Source organism: Papio anubis, chromosome 15 (assembly GCF_008728515.1).
Source record: "Papio anubis isolate 15944 chromosome 15, Panubis1.0, whole genome shotgun sequence".
NCBI lineage: Eukaryota > Metazoa > Chordata > Mammalia > Primates > Cercopithecidae > Papio > Papio anubis.
This window is the reverse complement of record NC_044990.1, coordinates 83,764,165-83,789,844: the sequence shown is the minus strand read 5'-3', so window position 1 is coordinate 83,789,844 and position 25,680 is coordinate 83,764,165. Positions and strand designations below refer to the sequence as shown.

The 25,680-nt window shown below is 36.8% G+C and overlaps 1 long non-coding RNA gene across 4 annotated transcripts in view; it reads left to right on the top strand.

The window, feature by feature from the left end:
* Nucleotides 1-25,680, top strand: part of LOC110741742 — a 120,348-nt gene that overhangs the window by 84,632 nt on the left and 10,036 nt on the right. For all 4 annotated transcript variants that reach the window (XR_002518529.2, XR_002518531.2, XR_002518528.2 and 1 more), the window contains one exon: nucleotides 14,775-14,859. This is a non-coding gene — a long non-coding RNA (uncharacterized LOC110741742). The remainder of the gene's footprint in view (nucleotides 1-14,774; nucleotides 14,860-25,680) is intronic.

The window sequence follows — 25,680 nt, the reverse complement described above, 5'->3', positions numbered from 1 at the left end:
TTCTCTATGTTTAACATTTTGCTTAGAATTTAGCACTCATCTTCAGGTATTATAAGGCTTTTAAAATGATGCTTTCCCTTCTACTTCAGAGGAAGTATGCCTTTGTTTGTTTGTTTGTTTGTTTTGTTTTGTTTCTTAGAGACAGGGTCTTGGTCTATCGCCCAGGCTGGAGTGCAGTGGTTTGATCATAGCTCATTGTAACCTTGAACTCCTGGACTCAAGCTATCCTTCTGCCTTAGTCTCCCAAGCAGCTGGGACTACATGCTTGGCTATTTTATTTTGTTTTGTTTTGTTTTATTTTATTTTATTATTATTTTATTTTATTATTATTTTATTTTATTTTATTTTATATTTTATGTTATTTTCTTTTATTTTATTAGACATGGGGTCTGGCTATGTTGCCGAGGCTGATCTCAAACTCCTGGCCTCAAACTCCCGAACTCAAGCAATCCTCCCACCTCCAGGTGTGAGGCCAGCACCTTGACCCTCCAAAGTGCTGAGATTACACGCATGAGCCACTGGTTATAAGACCTGGCCAGAAGTATGGGGTTTTCTATGCCCTCACGTATAATACATATTTAGGTTTTCTCAATGATGAAATTATGTTTGTTTTAGTTTTAATAAACCATATGTGCTTTGAATTAGTAAAAAGAAGTTGTGATTCATTTATTTTCAACTGCTACTTCCCTTCTCTTTTGGAGGTGCTCAGTTAAAAGATTCCCTTAATTATTTGCCACTGAGTCTGAGTTGACACAAAAGCATTTCTAGGTGCTATTCTTGTTCCCTGGTTGGCCGACAAAGAGCCCCACTCACTGATGGCACTGGGGAAGGACAGAGCCTGTTGGACAAACCAAACCTAGGCATTAATATCAAATGGACAAAAGGATCCTAAGACGTTTAGACAACGGTTTACTTTTATGAAACTGATATAAAAATGACAAGAAATTTAGATAAATATTTCCTTTTTTAAAAATGATATGAATTACAAATTTCCTACACTGTCAATTAGAAAATTTAAATTACATAAAACGATAAAATTATAATTTTTTTCTTAATATTGACATTTTTGTACTAAGATATTTATCCCACTTTTAGGATCTTGAATTACATTGGGAGTGTATTATTTTCAACTCATAAATCACCTTTTAAACATTTGGTTCTTATAACCTTTTCCTTGTCAGGAAAACTGAACCTGTATTTATAAAATATGGATGTTCCAGCAGCTGGTTCAAAAAATGATTCAGTAGGCCAGGCGCGGTGGCTCACGCCTGTAATCCCAGCACTTTGGGTGGCCGAGGCGGGCGGATCATGAGTTCAAGAGATCGAGACCATCCTAGCCAACATGGTGAAACCCTGTCTCTACTAAAAATACAAAAAATTAGCTGGGCATGGTGGCATGTGCCTGTAGTCCCAGCTACTTGGGAGACTGAGGCAGGAGAATTGCTTGAACCTCAGAGGCAGAGCTTGCAGTGAGCCAAGATCGTGCCACTGCACTCCAGCCTGGCAACAGAGTGAAAATCTGTCTCAACAAAAACAAAAAAAAGAGATTCAGTAGTAATAATCACATCAATTATATGGTTAAAACAATGAGGTCTGAGTCACTGAAAAGTTACATCACTTAATTTGTTCAATGCAGTTTCTAAAGTTATCTAAAAGTGTATTAGATTTAAAAGAGACTTGAAAGAGAAACTGATGCAATGTCCTTACAACAGAGAATTTTCTCACCAGAATTTTTGAATGTACTGAAGGACGCAGCCCTGGTGACATTCCCATTACACATGTAGATCAGAAACTAAGAAGTCTGTGAGTAACGTTTGGAAGGAACTATGTATAAATATGAAAAATGATGTGACTCATGATTGAAAAAGAAAGTCATGTAAATTGAAAGTGCAAACACTTTACAGGAGAAATTTATGAGGCCAAAAATAGGTAGGAAAATAAAAATGAAAGTACATATGATTGCCTAAAACACATGATCAAATGAAACAAGTAAATAAAACCAATGAGAATGAGCAGCACTAAGAGTAGCAGGGAAGTTTGATCCAGGCCATGTCGCTGAATTACTTTTGGAATTTGGTAATCATCAGTTAATATGTGAGCAGCACGATTAGTTAATAATTCCACTTTAAAAAATTCACAGAGTTACACAGAAAAGAACAGAGTATACATGGAAGACATGCACAGCTTCTATATCAATGTGACACTGCTCTGAGTAATTAAACACCGTTTCCAGGAAAGATTTGTTCAGTTGCTCCTAGAGTGTGTGGTCACATCCAGGACATTCAGCTTCACTGACTTCTCATTTGTTTTAGTTTTTACCTTCTTTTAAATTGGGGGAAAATGATGTGTTGTTCACTAATCTTTTCTTCTGAGATGTCAATCTAAATCTGTTATCTTATTCAACAATAAGCAGATTCTGTTCTGATTTAGGCAATTACAATGCTTAGTAAACAATAAAATTACCCTAGCAATGGAATTAGGTTTTGTGGACATGATCAGGTCATCTTTTTGAGGTATCTGCCTTTTCCTGCATTCATAATAACCACTATTACTCTGATTACTTCTATACTCTCCCCATAAGTAGTGGAGTTCCCACTTAAGAAATGAAAAACAGAATTCAGAGAAAATGTAACCTTCTGAATTCTTGTATAAATTTCCTCTTCATTCAGTGCCATGCTAGCCTGGAAGAAATGATTTGTCAAATATTCTTCCCAATCAAACAGCAGTCATATTCCTTCAGAGAATTTTCACACTGAAAACAACTATTAGTTTTACTCTGACAGCACAAGTCAATCCTAGTGTCTTTGGATCCTGAATTTATCTGCAGAGTTCAGAAGAAACAAGACAAAACATTTTTGCCAGCGTCATCCATCCATCAAGTGGCAAAGCAGATGTGCGGATTTCAATGCAGATAGTTTTCTGTCCAGCTATTTGCTCTCCTTCTGGATGTTGGTTTTGTTGTAGGGCTGGCTCTCCTCATAAACCTGAGATGGTTGCTAGCACCATGTAAGGTTATGCAGTTCTTCCTTGGCATCCACTGAAAAAAGACTGGATATCTTTTTCTCAGGAAATTCGTAGTTGGGTATTTAGGTCACATGTGCATTCTTAAACAATCACTGTTGCCAACAGAAAACAATACATTAACTGGCTCACCTAGGATCCTATACTTGTAGAGTTTCACCCAAATACAAAGATCTTAAGAAAGAAAGGATTGGTTCCTCTTCCTCAAGAAAAATTAAATCAGTGTTGATGCGAGAGTGGGAATGCATGTTGAGAGGCAAACAATAAACACAACAAGATTATAAATCAGGTCTGCTGGCCCTCAATATTTTCTTTTCTTTGCCATATCAGAAAATTTTCTATGATTCAAAGCTCACTCAATAAATGCATTGCCCTTGGATAAAAGCCATTGGTAAAATAACCAATAAGTCATCCTCCTTTGAACCTTTAGCCATATTTATGTCTGCCTACATTAGGTATATTTCTTTGCTTCCCACATTGCATCAGCGTGAAATACTTCTTGAGAGCCAGACATGTGCTAGGAAATATGGACATGAACAGATTTATAGGCTGTGATTTCCTCATCCCAACTCTTGAAGGATTAATGGGGATCATCCATGCAGACAATGGAGAAAGTCTTCAAAGAGAAGTGAAGATCAATGCTAACAAGATGATAACTAAAACAGCATAGAATGTTCAGAAGCCTCATTGCTTAACCCAAAAGTATGAGGGAGAAGAGGCAATGATGGGTAGAAATTAGATCTTGTAGGATCTTGTATTACTGAAGCAAAAGCTGGAGATGTATTTTATCATGAATAGAGTACCAACAAAATAATTTTCATAGGTGAGCATCATTTTTGCTTTTACTTATTTATATAAATAAGAACTCCTTCTGGCAAGAGTGTGGCATATCACCTGGGAGCAGGAAGAATATATTGCCTTCAGTGAGGCAATGCTGAGCTTTTTACCAAGGTCCAGGCTAGAAATGAAGCCCAGATGAAGAACGCCAAAGTAGGTTTGCTGAGGTGAAAACAGATTCAAGTCCTCTTTAATACATAGGCTCTTAGGACTGGGAGAGAATTAAATGTAGTGGATGGGGTATTGAGAAGTGGGGGAGCATGACCTGGTTTTCTGACTTAGTGTTGTAGTGTGTGGTAATGCATTAAGAGAAACAGAAATTGTACCTGAAGGAAAATGCTTGTAGAGGAAAAGAATCATTTTAAATATGATAAATTGGAAGTGTATGAGACATTTCGGTGGGCAGGTCTAACAGGTAACTTACAATACATGTGTGCAGAGCCATATAGAAGAATCTAGGCGTTCAGTGTCTGCTCCAGGGTCATCAGTATGTACCTGGCAGTCAAAACAATAAGAGTGGCTGAGATCATCCAGGGAGAGTGTTTTGAATGAGAAGCAAATAGAAGACATTTGGATAACGCCCAATATTTAATGAATGAATTAAAGATACAGAGCCTGTCAAGGAGCTGAAGAATGAAAGGTCAGAGAAATAGGAGCATATTTGAGGTGAAGAGAGTGATCAGCAGTAAAATTGAATGAACAAACACCAAGAAAGCCAAAGCCAGCCATGTAGAAGAGCTTCACATTTGAAATTTTTTAAGAGGCATTCTTAAATGAACACTGTCCTTTATTTTGTTTTGAAATACGATTTATTGATTCTTTAATCACTCAGTATTGCAACTGGGATTTCTTCAGAGGTCTCCAAGTCTCCTCTATTTTCACAGATCAAAATTCTCAGGTGCGGAGTATGTCAGGAGCTACTCAAGGTTACACATTTAGCTGACAACTATGTCAAGACTAAAATTTCATGATCTTTATTTCAGTTCATCTGTAGAATTTTTAATAACTTATCCTCCAAACATGAACCATAAATTTTATTTATGTTTTAAGAGAACATACACCCCTTTACATCAAGTCCTTACACTTTGCAACCCCTTCATTCTTATCAGGTATCAATTCTTCAGATGTCCCTCTCTTCAGTCATTCCTCTCTTTTCTTCTCAGCCTGGATATCGTAAATACCTATCTTTTCTCTCTTGTCGTATAATTGAGTCCATCATCTTTTGTCCTTCATTTCTACCTGACCCTAAAACCTACACATCAGATCAATCCTATGGTCTCTCTTTTTAGACTCCATCCTTGTGGTGAACACAATGCCGTAATTATGTGAATTGGTCTAATTCTAATTCTCGCCATCTAAATCCTTCCTGAGCCCACAGTCCTGTATAGAAAATATGTTTCTACTCTGGGTCAGCATTTGACGTGCCTTTTCTGTAGGGTTATACTTTCTCCGATTATTAACATTTCTTGACAAACTCTCCTTTCCTGTATATTCAGAATATACCTCACATGCTACTTCACAGAGACAGTCAACACTGCCAGCTAGTAGCACATACAACTGTGGCCCTGTCATGCCTAAATCATGTCAGTTTACATCCTCCCTCTTTTTTCCACTTTATTCCTTTTCTTTGTACAATGTCAATCTGTTTCAACCTTGGCCACTGCTTCAAACATCTTACATTGTCAGTCATTATCCTTCTCTTGTGGATTTCCAACATCTTACCCTCTACCAAATCTTTTCCCTTCATCAGTTACCATAATCAGGTTTTATTTTTAGATGATGTAAATTTATATAATTTTATGTTAACCCTAGCTTATCCCTCTTTCCTCCTATTCTTCCTCTTAGAGTTGGGTATTTAGGTCACATGTACACTCTCAAACAATAACTGTTGCCAGTAGAAAACAATATATTAACAGGCAATTAATCAAGTATGAACTCCGAATTTCCAACAGAACGTCCTTGATACTCTGTGTATGTGTGCTTGTGTGTGTGCATGCGTGTGTGTGTGTGTGTGTGTGTGTGTGTGTCAAGACAAGTTTATGACAAGAGGGAGAGACTCACAGAAGGTCATCAAGAGTTAGAAATTTAAATGAGAATACACGTGAAAGGAATTTTCTAGCCCACACCTGCCAAAGTGTTTTCTGATAGTTCATGTGAAGAAATACCTGGAGGTTGTTGTCGTAAGTACACTACATGGTGTTCACCATTAATGTAGGTGGCATGAGTCTAAAAAAGGATGAAAACTGGTATTAACAGAGTGTTATACAGCAGGTACTGTGCTAAGGTCTTTATGAGGAAGGGTTAAATTAGTCATATAATAATATACTTACAGCTTTAATTTCATGGTGGGATAGTTCACTCTCGTGTGATCATAATTGTTGTACAATCGTGAATTAAAGAACCTTTCAAGATGTTATTAATGAAATATCTTTACTGAATGAATTCTATCTGACCCTCCCAGTTAAAGGCTTATACACAAATTTTGCTAACCCTATTAGTGATGTGTTTCTGACTGCTGCCGTAACATTTATTTGGAGATAAGATGTGCTATATATTACAGATGGACTTTGGGAAGTGACTGAGGGTGACAACAATTAATTAACAAGCCTCCAAATGAAATTTTTATGCTGGAGAGTAAGAAATGCGAATTTCTGAAACACAGCGGCGTGAAATAATGCAGTATGAATGGTTAAGGAAGCTTCCTAGGTTTTGAAATTCTATATTAAAAGATAAGTAATTTTCAATGAAAATAACATGCAGAAGTAAATACTGGGTAAAGCTGAATAATTAACAAATATTCCAGAGGGCCAGTAGTCTGTGTTGGTCAGAATGAAACTTTCACAGAGAGGAGAGTGAAAGTGAAGCTGATAAAGTAATGAAATAATTGATATCAGTGTCTCTAAAGTAAGACTGAGGAATTTGAGTGTTGTAGACAGTGAGGAGCCTCTGAAATCCTGAGAATGGATTCAACGTAAGCAAAATCGTATTTTGGAAGCAGCCAGCTGGCATGCATGGGTGGTTGGAGAGAAGTCACTGGTGAGCAGGTCGTTGCAGGTGTTGGTCTTGGATACTGGTTTAGTGTGCCAGCAGGGGGGTTGCTGTGAGGGAATTTTGGAAGCCTGAATGAGCAGTTCTTAGCAACTACATGAGGGGATGAAGACATGTAAAAGAAAGTCAACTGTGACTCCAAGATTTCCCCGAATACTTATATCTTATTCCGAGGCTATTTTGAATATATCGAGGGTATATATTCTGAATATATCTTTGATATATTCAAGATTCCTCCTGAATAAGTGACACAGACCTGATGTCATTCAGCATTCGAGGTAAGATAACAATGCAACTGAATTCTCCTATAAAGAGCAAAAATATGTTTTAATTATTTTACAAGTACTCAACACATTAAGGAACTTATCTAGAGTTTTCTGGAGACTCAAGTCACAGCTGTTGTTGATTTTATTAATTAGGTTTACATGAACTAACATAGAACTACGCTGCTTTATATGTATAATAGGTCCTATTTTTGAAATGGCTGATACAGCTTTTGTAAGTGATTTTTAAATTGAGAGAACTTGACATCTAGCTTTTAGTAGTTAAAGGAATGAACTAGGATAGCTATTCAGGTCATTTGAATATTTTGTGCAAATTCTCATACTCATTATGTCATGTCTACACTCTTGCTGTTTCATATAACTCAGTCCTCATTTTGAATATCATGATTTAAATACTTATAAAATATTACCAAAGAAACCTTGAGGCTTTAAGTAATACAATAATTAGTGTCTCCCAATAGCCCAATAGAATACATAAATAATTTTCTCTCACTATTTCCTCCCAAGATTTTGAAACCTCAATCCAAGTTTTAAAAACTGACCTATACTAGGTACCAGAGATCTCTATCGGAGACGCTAAGAGATTGTAAACTGCATCTAGAAAACATTAAACCAGTGTTCTAAATGGTTTGAGAGTCTTACTTTTATTCTGGGTCAGCCAACTTTAGATTCTTTTGTGAATGTGTCTTTTACCTGCACTTCTACTCTCCAAATAATTCCCTGTAACAGTTATTTATTAATCTTTCATACTTTTATTCTACATCTAAAACCTTGACAGGCTTTGCTAAATTTATTTTAAAATTCTCATTTGTAATATTTATCAGAATAAATTAGTTTTGAGTAACTGTATCTTGATGTTTTTAAATATAGGTTTCTAACATGAGACTGAAATCTAAAATGTTATCATCATCCAAAATAATCTGAAAAAATAAAATACAATATATACACACATACAATATAGTTACAGTGAATAAGATCTAGTATTTGATAGCAGAACAGGTGACTGCAGTCAACAATAATATATTGTACATTTTAATATAACTGAAAGAGTATAATTGGATTGTTTGTAACACAAAGAAAAAATAAATGTTTGTGATAATGGATATATGTCCCCACACAAAGTGCAGTGCCTATGCCTGTTATCCCAGCATTTTCAGAGGCCAAGGAGGGTGGATCACTTGAGGCCGGGAGCTCGAGACCAGCCTGGCCAACATGGTGAAACCCATCTATACTAAAAATACAAAAATTAGCAGGGCGTGCTGGCGGGCGCCTGTAATCCCAGCTACTCGGGAGGCTGAGGCAAGAGAATCACTTGAACCCAGCAGGTGGAGGTGAGCAGATATTGTGCCGCTGCACTCTAGTCTGGGTGACAGAGTGGGACTCTATCTTAACAGTATATGTATATAAACATGTATATACATATATATTATACACATGTATAAATATATGTATGTATGTCTTTATACATATAAATATATTTATAAACACACTGAGGGTCGTTGTGTAACAATAAGTCTCCAAACTGAATAATTTTAGCTACCTTGTCATATAAAGCCTCTAACATCACAGATTTAAAATTTCCTCCTGGGAAGTATTAATTAAGGAAATCCCAACTTCTTTTACAAATTAAAACCCATGTTCTCCATAAATTAATATCATAAAACATTTCTTGTTCGTGTCAAGTGGTCAGGTGTCTTTGGGGAGTTGAGAATTATCTGATATCTCTGTTCTTTTATATCAACTCCATAAGGATATCCCATTGCATTACTTGGTATGTGTTTCTGTATGCCTCTTTAGTGTAAAATTTAAAAGAAGGGGGAAGTTTAAGTAATATCAGGATTAATGAAATAATTTTCAAGTAAAATATATTTCCATGGGGCTGCCAGTGACTCACCACAACTGGTGTGTATTTCTCATTCCCGTGAAAAGTTCTCCATTGGTCCACTGGCTGAGATCTTTGTGTCTTTTTCCCTTTTGGATCCAGGTGGAAGGAGTCCCCTCTTTGTGACACTGAAGTTTCCCAAGAAAAAAAATAGGAGTCACATGATGGTTCTTAAAGTAATAGACATCCTTTCTGCTCACATTTCCTTGGCAAACGCAAGTCACATGATCAAGCCTGATGTCATCAGGGTGGGAGGCGTGATCTTCCTATAGGACAGGGGAGCAAATACTTTCAATCCATCATAAAACCTGGATGAAATAGTAAGATATCTATTAAATCTGTGTTTCTTAAACACACATGACTCTGTCTATACAAGGACTCCTTTCTGCATTATTTGTAATGTTAATACATAAACACATGAAGGAGAGTGTGTTTCATTTTCATGATCAAATTTTACCTGTTGTCTTTTCTCTATTATCAAAATGCTGGTAGTCTTCTAATGATTTTTATTTATTTATTTATTTTTAGTTATTGAATAATGATAATGGTGTCTCTTTCAGATCTACAACTTTCTGAGTTTTAAAGTCATGGAGGAAAAACTATAATGAAATAAAATATAATTTTATCTAAAAATAAATAAATTTGAGGATAAATCCAAGCATGTTGTTCTTAACATGTAATGATTTTATTGATTTTGGTGTCTTACGAGTTTTAGGAGCATAGAAATATATCATACCTGTGTTTACTTTATTAAAGAATCATTTGTTAGAACTTTCCAGACAGCACTTTTGGAGATGGTAATCTGAGATCATGGTGTCATGGTGTCCTTGCTAATCACTCTTAATAGGATATTTAAACTCCCTTTCCAGAAAGAAAACAAGGAGCTTCCAACTTCCCACGTACCCCATCACAAATCATCCTTCCCCCGTACTGTTGCAACACATCTACCCCGTCCAACACCTCTACCCCATCCTCCAAGGCCATTGTGTTAATAGTGTAACCACTTCTCTCATTTTTCTGCAGTTTTTCCCTGTTCCTGTTAAGTGTGGTGTATTAGTCCTTTCTCATACTGCTGTAAATAAATACCCAAGACTGGATAAATCATAAAGAAAGGAGGTTTAATTGGCTTACGTTTCTGCAGCCTGTACAGGAAGTACGGTTGGGACGGCCTCAGGAAACTTATCATGGCAGAAGGTGAAGGGAAAGCAGACACGTCTTACATAGTGGGAACAGGAAGGGTGCGTGAGGTGCCACACACATTTAAACAACCAGGTCTCCTGAGAACTCTATCATAAGACAGCACTAGTGGGATGGTGCTAAACCATTAGAAACCACCTCCATGATCCAGTCACCTCCCACCAGGCCTCATCTCCAACACTGAGGATTACAGTTCAGCATGAGATTTGGGTAGGGATACAGAGCCAAACCATATCATATGTCAATGTTGTTCTTGCCCTGAAAACAAGAACAAGGTCTAGCATGGTGGCTCACACCTGTAATCCCAGCACTTTGGGAGGCCAAGGCGGGTGAATCACGAGGTGAGGGGTTCAAGACCTGCCTGACCAACATGGTGAAACCCCGTCTCTACTAAAAGTACAAAATTAGCTAGGCATGGTGGTGCATGCCAGTAGTCCCAGGTACTCAGGAGGCTGAGGCAGGAGAATCACCTGAACCTGGGAAGTAGAGATTGCAGTGAGCTGAGATCACATCACTGCATTACAGCCTAGGCAGCAGAGTGAGACTCCATCTCAAAAACCGTCTCAGGAAAAAAAATAAAATAAAATAAAATAAAAAGAGCAGAACCTTCCCTTGATGCTCTATATTCATACATGTTTTTGGCTCTGTGGACCATATGGACTCTGTCACAATTACTCAACAATATGATTGCAATGAAAACAGCTATGACAATATAAAAATGAGTGAGCATAACATTTTTCAATAAAACTCTATTCACAGAAACAGGTGCCCCAGTGGTGGCCCTTAGATTGCTGACTCCTCCACTATAGTCTTTCTGTTAACCTACCCCTTTCTGTTTCTTCAGACAATCTTCTTGGAAAAAGTTTCTATTTCTCATGGTTTCCAGGTTCTTACCTTTGTTTCGTGCTTGAAAACTCTGCAATTTGACCTTTATGCCCAAAGTTTTCTGACAGCTTGGGGCAAGAGTGGCTTTCTGACTGAGTCAGAAGCATTATCTGTGACATTATCTTGGGAGTACGATTCCGTTTGGCTCTCCTCACTTTAGACTTCTTACCCTGCTGATGCTCTCCTGTGTTCTGTGAAACTATCCACCCTTGGTTCTCTTCCAGTATGTGATGTTTCTTCTCAGTGTCTTTATCTTTAAGAATGCCTTTAACTACAGGAGATTCAAAAACTCAACAATAACCAAAATAAACAAGAATTTTTTTTCAGATTTCAAACCTGACATCTGGAGTTAAGGAGTTCAAGGTTGGTGCAGGCCTTTGGCAATGTCATCACAGGTCCAGGCATTTTCCTCTTTCTGCTCTGTCTTCCATATCATTTTGCCTTTTGTCCTCGTGTTTGTTGCTATATGGTAACTTCAGGGTTGAAATGCCATGGACAATCCCCATGTGTCTAAGAAAAAAAAAAAAAAGGACAAAATTAGTTTGTTTTATAAATTCTTTATGTAATGTATCAGAAAGGAAAAGTCTCCCTAAGACCCTGGCAGCCATATCTCCTTAGGTATCGTTGGCCTGAATTACGCCAGACCTGAACTTTTTCAGTTTAGTGCATGAGAGAAGCTGGGAAGGTTCGTATTTCTAACCAGGTGCACTGCCTGCTTCTCCAAATTCGGTTTTCATTAGGAAGAAAGACAAGTTAATGGATATTGGCTAAACAATTAGCATGTCTCCCATAGTGACCTGTGGAGGATATTTCTCCTCCGATGACTCGGTGTCAGTGTTCTAGGAATTTATCTTTCAACTTCTTTTTCTGTTGAACTACAGGCATTTCCTGTGCAGTCTCATTCGCTATCTTAGCATGACACATTAGGCGCTGATGCCCAAATTTTTCTGGCTCGGATTTTAGTATCCTATATCCGTCTCCTAGGGGGTTTCACCTTCTGGTTTTCCCACGTGTATTTCAAATAAAAGATAGTCTAAAGTAATGCTATTTCTTTAACCAGCTAGTTCTCATACATCTCTACTTTGATTGTAACTATAAAAACAATAATCAAGAAACTGAAACTCAGCTTCTCCTCTCACTCCTTCAACTGCTGTACTCAAACAACTGCCAAGTGCCATTTATAAAGTTTCTTAACATCCCTTGAGGCTATTAACATATTTTAATACCCACTGTCATTCTCATGACTAGTGTCTTGGTTAAAACCTGTATTATTTCTCCCTCTGTCTACTGAAGATTACATTCTCACCTGGTTATTCTGCTTCCCATTAATACTGCTATCAGAACAATCTCTCTAAAATAGAAACGATTTTTTCTAGGTTAAAGCCCTTCAATGGCTTGTCATAATTAACATCTGGTAACTCATACAGTCCCTAAACAATCTTATTTGTCCAACGGTATTGCTGAGGACTTCTAAATCTTTCACTCAGTTCAGACTCACTCGTACAGCTTTTTTGGTTTACAAAAGATATTTACCTGATATCTACCAGATATCTCATGCTTCAAGACTGAAATCATTACCTGCAAATACCCTCCATATCTATACTTTGTCCTTCATGTTCCCTTCTTTAGAAGATGTTTTGTTAACAACTCCATTCCTCCTAGAAGTTTTGTAGTAGTCATCCCTGATTTTCCCCTCTGCTTCATCACTAACCAGCCTCCTTTCTTCTAATCAGCCACAACATCCTATTGCTTCAATTCTCTTAATGCCTCTCAAATATACTCACTCGGCTCTACTGTGGTGATTACAGCCTTACTTCGGGCTCCTGTAATCACTTACCTAAAATATGATCAGATTATTTTAACCTTTTCCTTTTGTTCATTTAAAAAATTATTCTAGAGGTTTTATTTTCTACAATGGAACTAAGATTATATTATTCACTTCTTCAAATAATTCAATGTCTTACCATTACCCTTCAAATGAAGTCTAAACTTATTACTGTAGTTTAGAAAGCTTTTCCAGAGCTGGCCACATCTATCACAGATAATGCTGCAGGCAGCTTGTATCTGTGACTCTGTCATCACCTCCCTCTTTGTACTTACAACACTGAGGATGCTGGGAACTACCATGGCTTCCCCTGTTACCATTATCCTGGTCCTCACTGTAACTGTAATTGGCAGATTACATGTCCGAATCCTCCACTTTCATCACATTATGGGCTTTCTGATCTCAACCATGATGTTCTTCCTATGTCTGGCTCTGTGTTTGGCAAATGGTAAGGGTCAGTGTGCCCTTCCATGCATGGATGAGTCATTGGGATGTCGCCTTTGCTCCTATCTCTCATCCCATCATCCCCCATCGCTGCACTTAACTCACTTGCATTTTCTCTTCCCTAAACAGCAGATTCAGTTTGGGTTTTGAGGTGTTCTATCAATGTATGCTAGCTTCTTCCCACAGTAAGAAAACAAGAAGAAATATCCGACCTTCTCCTCAGATGTAAACTATGAGCTTGGATTTCCTTCCTGTATAAGTTCTATCAGCTTCAATGCATGCATAGGTATCTCCAAAAAGTTAAATAAAACTGCTAAAGGTTCTTCCTAAATGCTACTTATCACTCCGTTTACCATGTCCCTAGTGCTAAACAACTATTTATAATCAGTTTTAAAAAATAGTTTTGTTCTCTCCATTCCCATTTTGGAGTTTCCTCCAGCTCCTCAAACTTTTTCATTTTGTATTTCATCCTGGCAATGCATGTAAACACCCTTTAATGTTATTAGTGGTATGTGTGTCTCTAAAGGCAACAGATACCCTTTCAGTCCCCAATTTATCAGAAGACTCATCGATATTTAACTTTCTGGACCATTCCAGATTTTATAAAATGTGACCGTCATTTGACTTCAGTAACTACAATTGCATCATTTTGCTCTTGTTGCTTTGCCTCTGCTTCAGATTGATCTCTACCCTAAAATGTTGCTCCTTCACAAATCCATATTTAACTGACTGAATATGCAACATTTTCACTTAGTGATCTCAAGATACATCTCAAACTTAACATCTCCCAAACAAAATATCATAATTCTTGCCTTTACAAATGAAAATCTGTCACTACAAGTTACTTTTCAGTTTTAGAAAATCATAAGAAATGGAATTTTAGAACATGCATTCTCTTGTGTCAGGCTTTGAAGGACACAATGTTTTGTGTTCTAGTGCAATATTTTTACGATTTGTCCACGTTGCATCAGATTTGACCTTTTTTATTGCATAGTCATAATTTTTATACAGATATACCAACTGAATACAGTTATATAAAATTCATCTATAATTATTTTGTGGACTTATGTTTATATTTTTCTTAGGGAAATGTTTAAGAGTGGGGTTTTCTGGTCATGTGGTATGCATAAACTGAACTACAAAATGCAGAACTTTCTCCAAGCAACTATTGTTAGGGTCTGAGATTTTAACCTACTTATAAGCTAACATGTTAGTTTATTAATGCCTTATGGATGCAAGCGGAAGACACAAAACTTCCGAGTCAGAGAAACAGGAGTTTATAATCCACAGTAGAGCAACCATCATGAGCATCATGTTTGACCTGGCTTTTCTTATCACCCACATCCCACAGGGATGACACAGAGGGCCCAGATGGATGACTGAAGATTACAGGAGAGGAACAGTGATCTTGGGGAACTCTTCATTTTAGAGTAACGGTGAGTAAGCCTAAACTTTGTCTTGGATAAAAACATTTCCTCATCCCTCAAAGTGGCTCATTGCAATCACAACCCTGAGAAATGGCCCAGGTTAAAAAATAATAAAAAGTGGGAGGTTTGATACTAGATACTTTTCTAGATATTTTGAAGTATCTTAGAAAATGTGTGGTGTTAGGAGAGACCCATGGAGGACTGTTTCACAACAGCTGAGTAATTTTACATTCCCATTAGCAAAGAAAGGAAAATTATTTAATTTTGATAATTCTAGTAGGTGTATATTAACTTGAATTTCCTTGAAGAATGATGATACTGAATATCTTTCGTTTTCTTGCTTATTGAGCATTCATATGTCTCTTTTTACAATGTGTATGTTCAAGAATTTTTTTTATTGGGTTACATCTTATTTTTCAGTTTTAAGGGTTCTTTGCATATTATTAATATACATTTTTTCAGATGTGTGCATTGCAAATATTTTTCTCTCACTCTGTGGCTTACATTTTCATGGTCTTAGAGGAACCTTCTGAAGAATAAAATTTTATCTTGGTGAAATGTAATTTTTTTATTTTTTAACACTTAGTGCTTTTGTATTCTAAGACATGTTTCCCCACCCCTGCAAGTCTAAAATTTGTATCTCATGCTTTCTTTTACAAGATTTATAGTATTAATTTTGCTTTTTTCTGTCTGTTTAATATTGAGTTATTTTTGTGTATGGTGTGAGGTGGTATTCAGGTTTACTTTTTCCAGGTGAAATACACTTGTTCTACCAACATTTATTTAAAAGGCTGTCCTATTCCTGTTCATTTCTGATTGAATTATGTTTGTCCTTTCTTTCACTGAATTCTGACATTTCTCAAAAATCAAATAATAACATTTACATATTTCCAGTTTTGGGCTCTCTATAATGTTCTTTATGCCAATATCACACTGTCTTGAATGCTGAACATTTAAATTAAGTACTCTAACTGGAAGTATTTGATGGGTTCCAATCCATTACACTTACTATTTTTACTATTATAATTACAATAATTACTATTAATGGTTGTTTACAGCAGGTAGGCTAGTCCTGTAGCAGCCATTTTACCATAACTAATAGTGTGATATTCTGCTTACTTACAATTTGATATTTTTCTTCCTTTAGTAAATTGAAGGTTTCCAGAAATTCCTTACTATTTCTCCCATTGAAATAGGGAAGCAAATTCACTTCATCTTGAATATGGGCTCATTTTATTGACTCCTTGTTCAACAGAAGGTGGGACAAAAAAGGAAAATAAAAAACATTATGTTCTTGGACTTCCAAGACTAGGTCATACGAATCCTTGAAGCTTCTTTCCAGCTCTCTTGGAACACTCTCTCAGTGAGACCCGAGATGCCATGTAAGTCTAACAACTACCTCACTGCGATACTGGAGGTGTTCTGATGGACAGCTCCTGCCTAGCCCAGAATTCCAGATCCCCTGCCAAGATGCTATGAAAGTAAGAATAGTCCTCTTGGATCTTCCAGACCAGTTCTTCTGCCTGCTAAGTGTTAGTGTGACTTCTAGAAATGCCATGTTGAAAGTAAGTAAAACTCCACGTGTAAACACACTTCTGCTAATAAGTAGGATACCAGAACTGCTGTTAGCAGCTGTCAGGTGAAAGTGGTTCTCATGTGTCAGATTCTAGTGGAAGTTTTTAGTGTCTCTTTTCCTTAAGGGCTTAGTATGTTTCTCTACTGCTCCCAGCAGAGGTTCTCAGCTTACTCCAAAGAACACTGACTTTGATATCGTGCCGATCAGGATTCGAATTCACACACTTCCATTTACAATCTGTATAATGTTAAATTCTGTTCTAATGTTTCTGTCATTCAGCTTTGTCATCTCTCTACACAGAAAAGTGCTCACCCATGGTCATCCCACCTCTGCTGCCTAAACACTATATTAATGTTACGTGGCTTCCCCAAAGATAGTATCACCTTCCTCAGGATGCATTGTGAAAATTCAATGTGATCATCTATGTAAAAAATTTGATGTTAGGCACACAAGATTTGGTTGATAAATGTTAGGTTTATTCACATGAGGACTTGATGAAAAAAAGGTAAAAGCATGTATCTGTCACAAAAAAGGGTCAAATAAATGCCAATTTCCTTCATTCTTTTCCTTTTAGGGCACTTCAAAAATATGGAAAACTAGTTACTGCACAGCCTCAAGAAGCTCAAGTTACTAATAAAAATGATCCTAATTATGGCTTGAGTTGTAGTTGTTTTACAAAATGTAAAAATTATTGAGATAATAATTAGTTTTTTCCTAAACAATTTTACTTGTAGAGATTTTAAATTCTGTCATAAAAACACCCATAAGTCTCTCAACTGCAAAGAATTTAGCATCACCTTGTTTTTTTTCAGATTTGAAAAAAGCAGTAATCTGACTACAGAATAAACCATGGGCGGTATAGTACAAAAATGCTATTATATTTTTAAACGTTGTGCAGTCCATTGATCAGACAGGCAGAGGTGGGGAGAACAAAGCCAAATACTCAATACACATTTTGCTACAAAGAACCTTGTCTAAACAGTTTCATTTAGAAATGCACATTTATTTGACTGTATTTGCAAATCATCATTTTTTTCTCTAAAAATAATACAGAGTGTGGAAATGCTTTCCTATGCAGGAAGATTTTTTATTTATTTTGCTGAGTTTCAGGAAATGAAGCTTAGCTGCTACCTCGCATAGAAACACCAAACTATAGAATGCACAAAATTAGCACAGAGTCTGCCATGTATAGCAATTTCGATACTGCTACCTACACTTCACATTTACTGCATCCACAACATGGGTGTAATTGGATGGATGCAGTAAATGTGAAGTGTAGGTAGCAGTATCGAAATTGCTATACATGGCAGACTCTGTGCTAATTTTGTGCATGTTTTTGCAATGGCTGGTACCAGTTGTTCCTTTGCATGTTTAGTGCTTCCTTCAGGGTCTCTTGTAAGGCAGGCCTAGTGGTGACAAAATCTCTAAGCATTTGCTTATCTGTAAAGGATTTTATTTCTCCTTCACTTATGAAACTTAGTTTGGCTGGATATGAAATTCTGGGTTGAAAATTCTTTTCTTTAAGAATGTTGAATATTGGCCCCCACTCTCTTCTGGCTTGGAGAGTTTCTGCCGAGAGATCTGCTGTTAGTCTGATGGGCTTCCCTTTGTGGGTAACCCGACCTTTCTCTCTGGCTGCCCTTAACAGTTTTTCCTTCATTTCAACTTTGGTGAATCTGGCAATTATGTGTCTTGTAGTTGCTCTTCTTGACGAGTATCTTTGTGGCGTTCTCTGTATTTCCTGAATTTGAATGTTGGCCTGCCTTACTAGGTTGGGGAAGTTCTCCTGGATGATATCCTGAAGAGTGTTTTCCAACTTGGTTCCATTTTCACCATCACTTTCAGGCACCCCAATCAGATGTAGATTTGGCCTTTTCACATAATCCCATACTTCATCGATGCTAGGAAGAAACTGCATCAACTAACGAACAAAATAACCATTTAATATCATAATGACAGGATCAAGTTCACACATAACAATATTAACCTTAAATGTAAATGGACTAAATGGTCCAATTAAAAGACACAAACTATCAAACCGGATAAAGAGTCAAGACCCATCAGTTTGCTGTATTCAGGAGACCCATCTCACATGCAGAGACACACATAGGCTCAAACTAAAGGGATGGAGGAAGATCTACCAAGCAAATGGAGAACCAAAAAAAGCAGGGGTTGCAATCCTAGTCTCTGATAAAACAGACTTTAAACCGTCAAAATCAAAAGAGACAAAGAAGGCCATTACATAATGGTAAAGGGATCAATTCAACAGGAAGAGCTAACGATCCTAAATATATATGCACCCAATACAGGAGCACTCAGATTCATAGAGCAAGTCCTTAGAGACTTACAAAGAGACTTAGACTCCCATACCATAATAATGGGAGACTTCACACCCCACTGTCAACATTAGACAGATCAACGAGACAGAAAGTTAACAAGGATATCCAGGAATTGAACTCATCTCTGCACGAAGCAGACCGAATAGACATCTACAGAACTCTCCACCCCAAATCAACAGAATATACATTCTACTCAGCACCACATCACACTTATTCCAAAATTGACCACATAATTGGAAGTAAAGCACTCCTCAGCAAATGTACAAGAACAGAAATTATAACAAACTGTCTCTCAGACCACAGTGCAATCAAACTAGAACTCAGTACTAAGAAACTCAATCAAAACCGCTCAACCACATGGAAACTGTACAGCCTGCTCCTGAATGACTACTGGGTACATAATGAAATGAAAGCAGAAATAAAGATGTTCTTTGAAACCACTGAGAACAAAGACACAACATGCCAGAATCTCTGGGACACATTTAAAGCAGTGTGTAGCAGGAAATTTATAGCACTAAATGCCCACAAGAGAAAGCTGGAAAGATCTAAAATTGACACTCTAACCTCACAATTAAAAGAACTAGAGAAGCAAGAGCAAACACATTCCAAAGCTAGCAGAAGGCAAGAAATAACTAAGATCAGAGTAGAACTGAAGGAGATAGAGACACAAAAAACCCTCCAAAAAATCAGTGAATCCAGGAGTTGGATTTTGAAAAGATCAACAAAATTGATAGGACCGGGCTAGCAAGACTAATAAAGAAGAAAAGAGAGAAGAATCAAATAGATGCAATAAAAATGATAAAGGGATATCAACAATCGACCCTACAGAAATACAAACTACCATCAGAGAATACTATAAACACCTCTTATGCAAATAAACTAGAAAATCTAGAAGAAAATGGATAATTTCATGGACATTTACACCTGCCTAAACCAGGAAGAAGCGTTGAATCCCTGAATGGCACTCAAACTGAGCAACAATTGCCTCTCGCTCAACCAAAAAAAAGTCCAGGACCAGATGGATCTCACAGCTGAATCTCTACCAAAAGTACAAGGAGGAGCTGGTACCATTCTTCTGAAACTATTCCAATCATTGAAAAGAGGAATCCTCCCCTAACGCGATTTTTATGAGGCCAACATCATCCTGATGCCAAAGCCTGGCAGAGACATTGAAAAGAGAATTTTAGACCAATATCCCTGATGAAACATTGATGCAAAATCCTCAATAAAATACTGGCAAACCAAATCCAGCAGCACATCTAAAAGTTTATCCACCATGATCAAGTGGGCCATCCCTGATGCAAAGGCTGGTTCAACATATGTAAATCAATAAACGTAATTCAACATATAAACAGAACCAAAGACAAAAACCACATGATTATCTCAATAGATGCAGAAAAGACCTTTGACAAAACTCAACAGCCCTTCATGCTAAAAACTCTCAATAAACTAGGTATTGATGGAATGTATCTCAAAATAATAAGAGCTATTTATGACAAACCCACAGCCAATATCATACTGAATGGGCAAAAACTGGAAGCATTCCCTTTGAAAACTGGCACAAGACAGGGATGTCCTCTCACACCACTCCTGTTCAACATAGTGTTGGAAGTTCTGGCCAGGGCAATCAAGCAAGAGAAAGAAATCAAGGGTATTCAGTTAGGAAAAGAAGAAGTCAAATTGTCCCTGTTTGCAGATGACATGATTGTATATTTTGAAAATCCCATCATTTCAGCCCCAAATCTCCTTAAGCTGATAAGCAACTTCAGCAAACTCTCAGGATACAAAATCAATGTACAAAAGTCACAAGCATTCTTATACACCAGTAACAGACAAACAGAGAGCCAAATCATGAATGAACTTCCATTCACAATTGCTTCAAAGAGAATAAAATACCTAGGAATCCAACTTACAAGGGATGTAAAGGACCTCTTCAAGGAGAGCTACAAACCACTGCTCAGTGAAACAAAAGAGGACACAAACAAATGGAAGGACATACCATGCTCATGGATAGGAAGAATCAATATCGTGAAAATGGCCATACTGCCCAAGGTAATTTATAGATTCAATGCCATCCCCATCAAGCTACCAATGACTTTCTTCACAGAATTGGAAAAAACTGCTTTAAAGTTCATATGGAACCAAAAAAGAGCCTGCATTGCCAAGACAATCCTAAGTCAAAAAAACAAAGCTGAAGGCATCACGCTACCTGACTTCAAACTATGCTACAAGGCTACAGTAACCAAAACATCATGGTACTGCAACCAAAACAGAGATATAGACCAATGGAATAGAACAGAGTCCTCAGAAATAATACCACACATCTACAGCCATCTGATCTTTGACAAACTTGACATAAATCAAGAAATGGGGAAACGATTCCCTATTTAATAAACGGTGCTGGGAAAACTGGCTAGTCATAAGTAGAAAGCTGAAACTGGATCCTTTCCTTACTCCTTATACGAAAATTAATTCAAGATAGATTAGGGACTTAAATGTTAGACCTAAAACCATAAAAACCCTAGAAGAAAACCTAGGTAATACCATTCAGGACATAGGCATGGGCAACGACTTCATGTCTAAAAACACCAAAAGCAACAGTGACAAAAGCCAAAATTGACAAATCGGATCTAATTAAACTAAAGAGCTTCTGCACAACAAAAGAAACTACCATCAGAGTGAACAGGCAACCTACAGAATGGGAGAAAATTTTTGCAATCTACTCATCTGACGAAGGGCTAATATCCAGAACCTACAAAGAACTCAGACAAATTTACAAGAAAAAAACAAACAACCCCATCATAAAGTGCGCAAGGGATATGAACAGACACTTCTCAAAAGAAGACATGCATACAGCCAACAGACACATGAAAAAATATTCATCATCACTGGCCATCAGGGAAATGCAAATCAAAACTACAATGAGATACTATCTCACACCAGTTAGAATGGCAATCATTAAAAAGTCAGGAAACAACAGGTGCTGGAAAGGATGTGGAGAAATAGGAACACTTTTACACTGTTGGTGGGATTGTAAACTAGTTCAACCACTATGGAAAACAGTATGGCGATTCCTCAAGGATCTAGAACTGGAAGTACCATATGACCCAGCCATCCCATTACTGGGTATATACCCAAAGGATTATAAATCATGCTGCTATAAAGATACATGCACACATATGTTCATTGTGGCACTATTCACAATAGCAAAGACTTGGAACCAACCCAAATGTCCATCAATGACACACTGGATTAAGAAAACGTGGCACATATACACCATGGAATACTATGCAGCCATAAAAAAGGATGAGTTCATATCCTTTGTAGGAACATGAATGCAGCTGGAAACCATCATTCTCAGCAAACTATCACAAGAACAGAAAGCCAAACACCGCATGTTCTCACGCATAGGTGGGAATGAGATCACTTGGACACAGGAAGGGGAACATCACACACAGGGGCCCGTTGTGGGGTCGGGGAGGGTGGGAATAGCGTTAGGGGATATATCTAATGTAAATTACGAGTTAGTGCAGCACACCAACATGGCACAGGTATACATATGTAATAAGCCTGCGTATTGTGCACCTGTACCCTAGAACTAAAGTATATACAAAGAAAGAGTTCAATTTCCTCCATAAGGTAAGTGGAAATGGGATCTGCTGACCTCCTGAGTGTGTAGGAGTGGAGGTGGAGAATGGGATACCCAAAAGCAGAGGAGCTCATGGAGAACAGGAACTGTGAGGACTGGAAGAGAAAGCATGCTAGGGGTTGGATTGCCGAATAGAGCTCAAACTTCCAGGTCAATGGTGAGGTTTCAACAGGACTTTGACACTGGGCATTTGCAGTGACTCCATGTCTCAATATTGTCTGTATAGTGAACATGCTTTGAATGTGTGAGGCTAGAATAAATGCATTTTTTATAAAGAGTTTTGATTAAGGCATTAGTAAATGGCTTCAGTAGACAACCTTGTTTACTTCTTTGTACTACAAAGATATCCCAAGGGTTTCTAGCCTTCATCCTCAGTTACTTTCTTAATAGTTACCATGAATATATGTAAGGCCATCCATAATTTCACACTGATACTTATCATCTCAAGGCAAGCCTTGTTAGACAGGCATAAGCTCATAACAAATTACCTGATCCAGATAAGCCTTTTTTTTTGTTTCTCCAATTACACTTATCAACCACAAATTGAGATTAATTACATAGATTACTTGGCCTATAAACATTTAGCTCCCATCAATGGTATGAATGACCATGTTAATGGAATTTCCCAAGTGCAATAACAGAGTACTCTCATTCCTTGAGTGTGGATAGTCAATATTTTGTAAAGCTATAAATATGGGAACCTGTAAAGAATAGATTCTGTATGTGGAGTCCATACCAAATCTGTTTAAAATGCCTATGTTAAATGTAATTAGTATATTCTAATTTATAATCTACCACATAAACTCATTAAAAGAAAACCACAAGCAGCTCGCCATTAAAAAAAAAAAAACGGTTAAATTGATAGAAATCTGGTACTTATTTGTTAGGAATTCTGCAGTGTTCTTCATTATTATACACAGATTCTTCTCACTATAGTACCTTTTCTGTTAAAAGCTGCATGTGTCACTCATACAGGATACTTACAGAGCATTTTTAAAGCAGTACATAAATACATGAATTATTTCCAAACATGAGTTAAATTGCAAGTCACAATTTAGTTAAGTAGATTAGGAAATAGAAATAAGTGATTTATTTTAATAACCAAAATAACAAGCTTAAAGCAGGTGAAAGGCATAGAGCAGACAAAGACTAAATTTTGTGGAGCATTTGCACATTTGCAAGATTTCATTAAATTTTCTCAACACAATTTTCCTCTTCCAGTAATATGGGAAACTTAGTATTCTTAACTGGTATTTCTACTAATTAAAAACACCTAAAAAGTCTTGGGAAATGTGTTTTATAAAAGACTTAATGCACCAGAAAGAAAGTAGGAATTCTCATTTGAAAACTAAGTAGAGAAATAAACCTTGAGAGGAAAGGAGAATTCTGAAACAGGTTTGACTTTGAGGATATCACCCAAAAATGTTGACTTGCAAATTGGTTTGCACAGACTATCAGAGTGCAGGAAGCAAGAGGACATCCGGGTCCCTAAAAAGTTGGGAGTTGATCATAAGTACTCTTGATGAGCTGGAATGATGAGAAAGCTACACTCTTAGCATAGCTGTGAACCGAAACTAAAGACAACTCGTTTCTCCACCTGATACAAGGTAAATTGTCGATAAACTTGACCCTGAATGGAAGGTAAACACGTAAATACACAGGGATACAAACATACACACAAACCTCCCATCTACCCTTTAAGAAGAAAGGAAAAAGCTAGGCCTCCCTCAAATTTACACGTATGCATGATAGATACAGATACAGACATGGATATATATCACAACAAACCCAGAGTTTATTTTATAGGCAATTTACCTATGGCAAAAAGAACACAAATGTTTTTGGAGAATTTCAGCTTCATTACTAAACTCATCTCTAGGAAATGTTACTAGATAAATGAGCCCTCACCAGCAGATTTCACTAAAGAGTCAAGAAACAAAGAACCATGAGGGAGAACCTGCAAACACAAGAGGCATCAGAAAGAATGCTGTTTAGTAAGAACCCATAGGAATGTAATCACACATGGAATATAAAATCTATATTTAATATCTTTAAAGAAATATCTTTAGCAGAAAGTAGAGTGATGTTTGTTCTGTATTGCTCTGAAAGAAAATAACTGCCAACCTCCAACAATATTGCCTGTAAAATTGACAAGAGAGGAGAAACCCAAAGATTTTGTGCAAGTCGATCCTGATTAAATTAAACTCAAAATGGGAATAGAGAAACATGAACTTAGAGAGGACTAAAATGGAAGTGAGGAATTGGGAGCAAAAATCTGTTAACATCGGTTAATAAAAATCAAAATAAAACAAAAATAATCATTTATCTTGGGATAAAATAAAACTAAACAAGATAGACTAAATTATATCGATACAATATAGCCTGGGGAAGATGTGAAGATAAATTTCCTAAATTCCCTATATTGTTTAGGGAGAATTATCAGTTTTTAAATTGTTTTTGAACTTAGGTAAGTTAATTGTAATAAAAAATTCCTTGGGTAACCAAGTAGTTTTTAAAGAACTGAATGTAATGAAAATACAACATAAAGTTTCCAAAAAAGTAATAACAAATTAAATGAGAAAAATAATCAACCATCTGAATCTATAAGTAGGAAAATCATATAAAGGTGCAATAAATAGAAATAAAAACTAAGATTCTAAAAATAAGTTTAGTATTTGAATAATTAGAATAAGTATAAATTAAATAAATATCCAGGTAAGAAAACATAGATATACAGCATTCATGGTCTTAGAAGGAAAAAAACAGCGCACTTAACTAGGGCAATCTGGTGACAGTATGATAGAGAAATTATTTTTAAAAATATACATATACCCTGTTTTATAATGATAAGAAGAAAATTCTCAGGGGAGGGAATACAAAATATATATAGTCACATGCACCGCCAATGAAAGTGTAAACTGTGTAACCTTTCTGAAAAGCAATACACCCCAAGAACCTGAAAAATGTAATACCCTTAGGTCCTACGAAAAGTGACACTAAGAAAATATGTATACATAGACGTGCTTATTATTCCATGATTTAGAATTAGCATAAATGTAGCAAATACTTAAGTTTCCAAAAACAGGAAAATAGTATTTAAAGAATTCATTAATAGCATGGGGCAATACTCATTTCATAAGGTGTATAAATCAAAAATAAAATTCAAAGAACTGCAACTGATAAAATAGACTCCTCTTGGCCAAGAGTATCTCAAGGAAACCCAAAAATCTAGTTCAGACCACAATAGGAAGGGGGTTAAACATGCA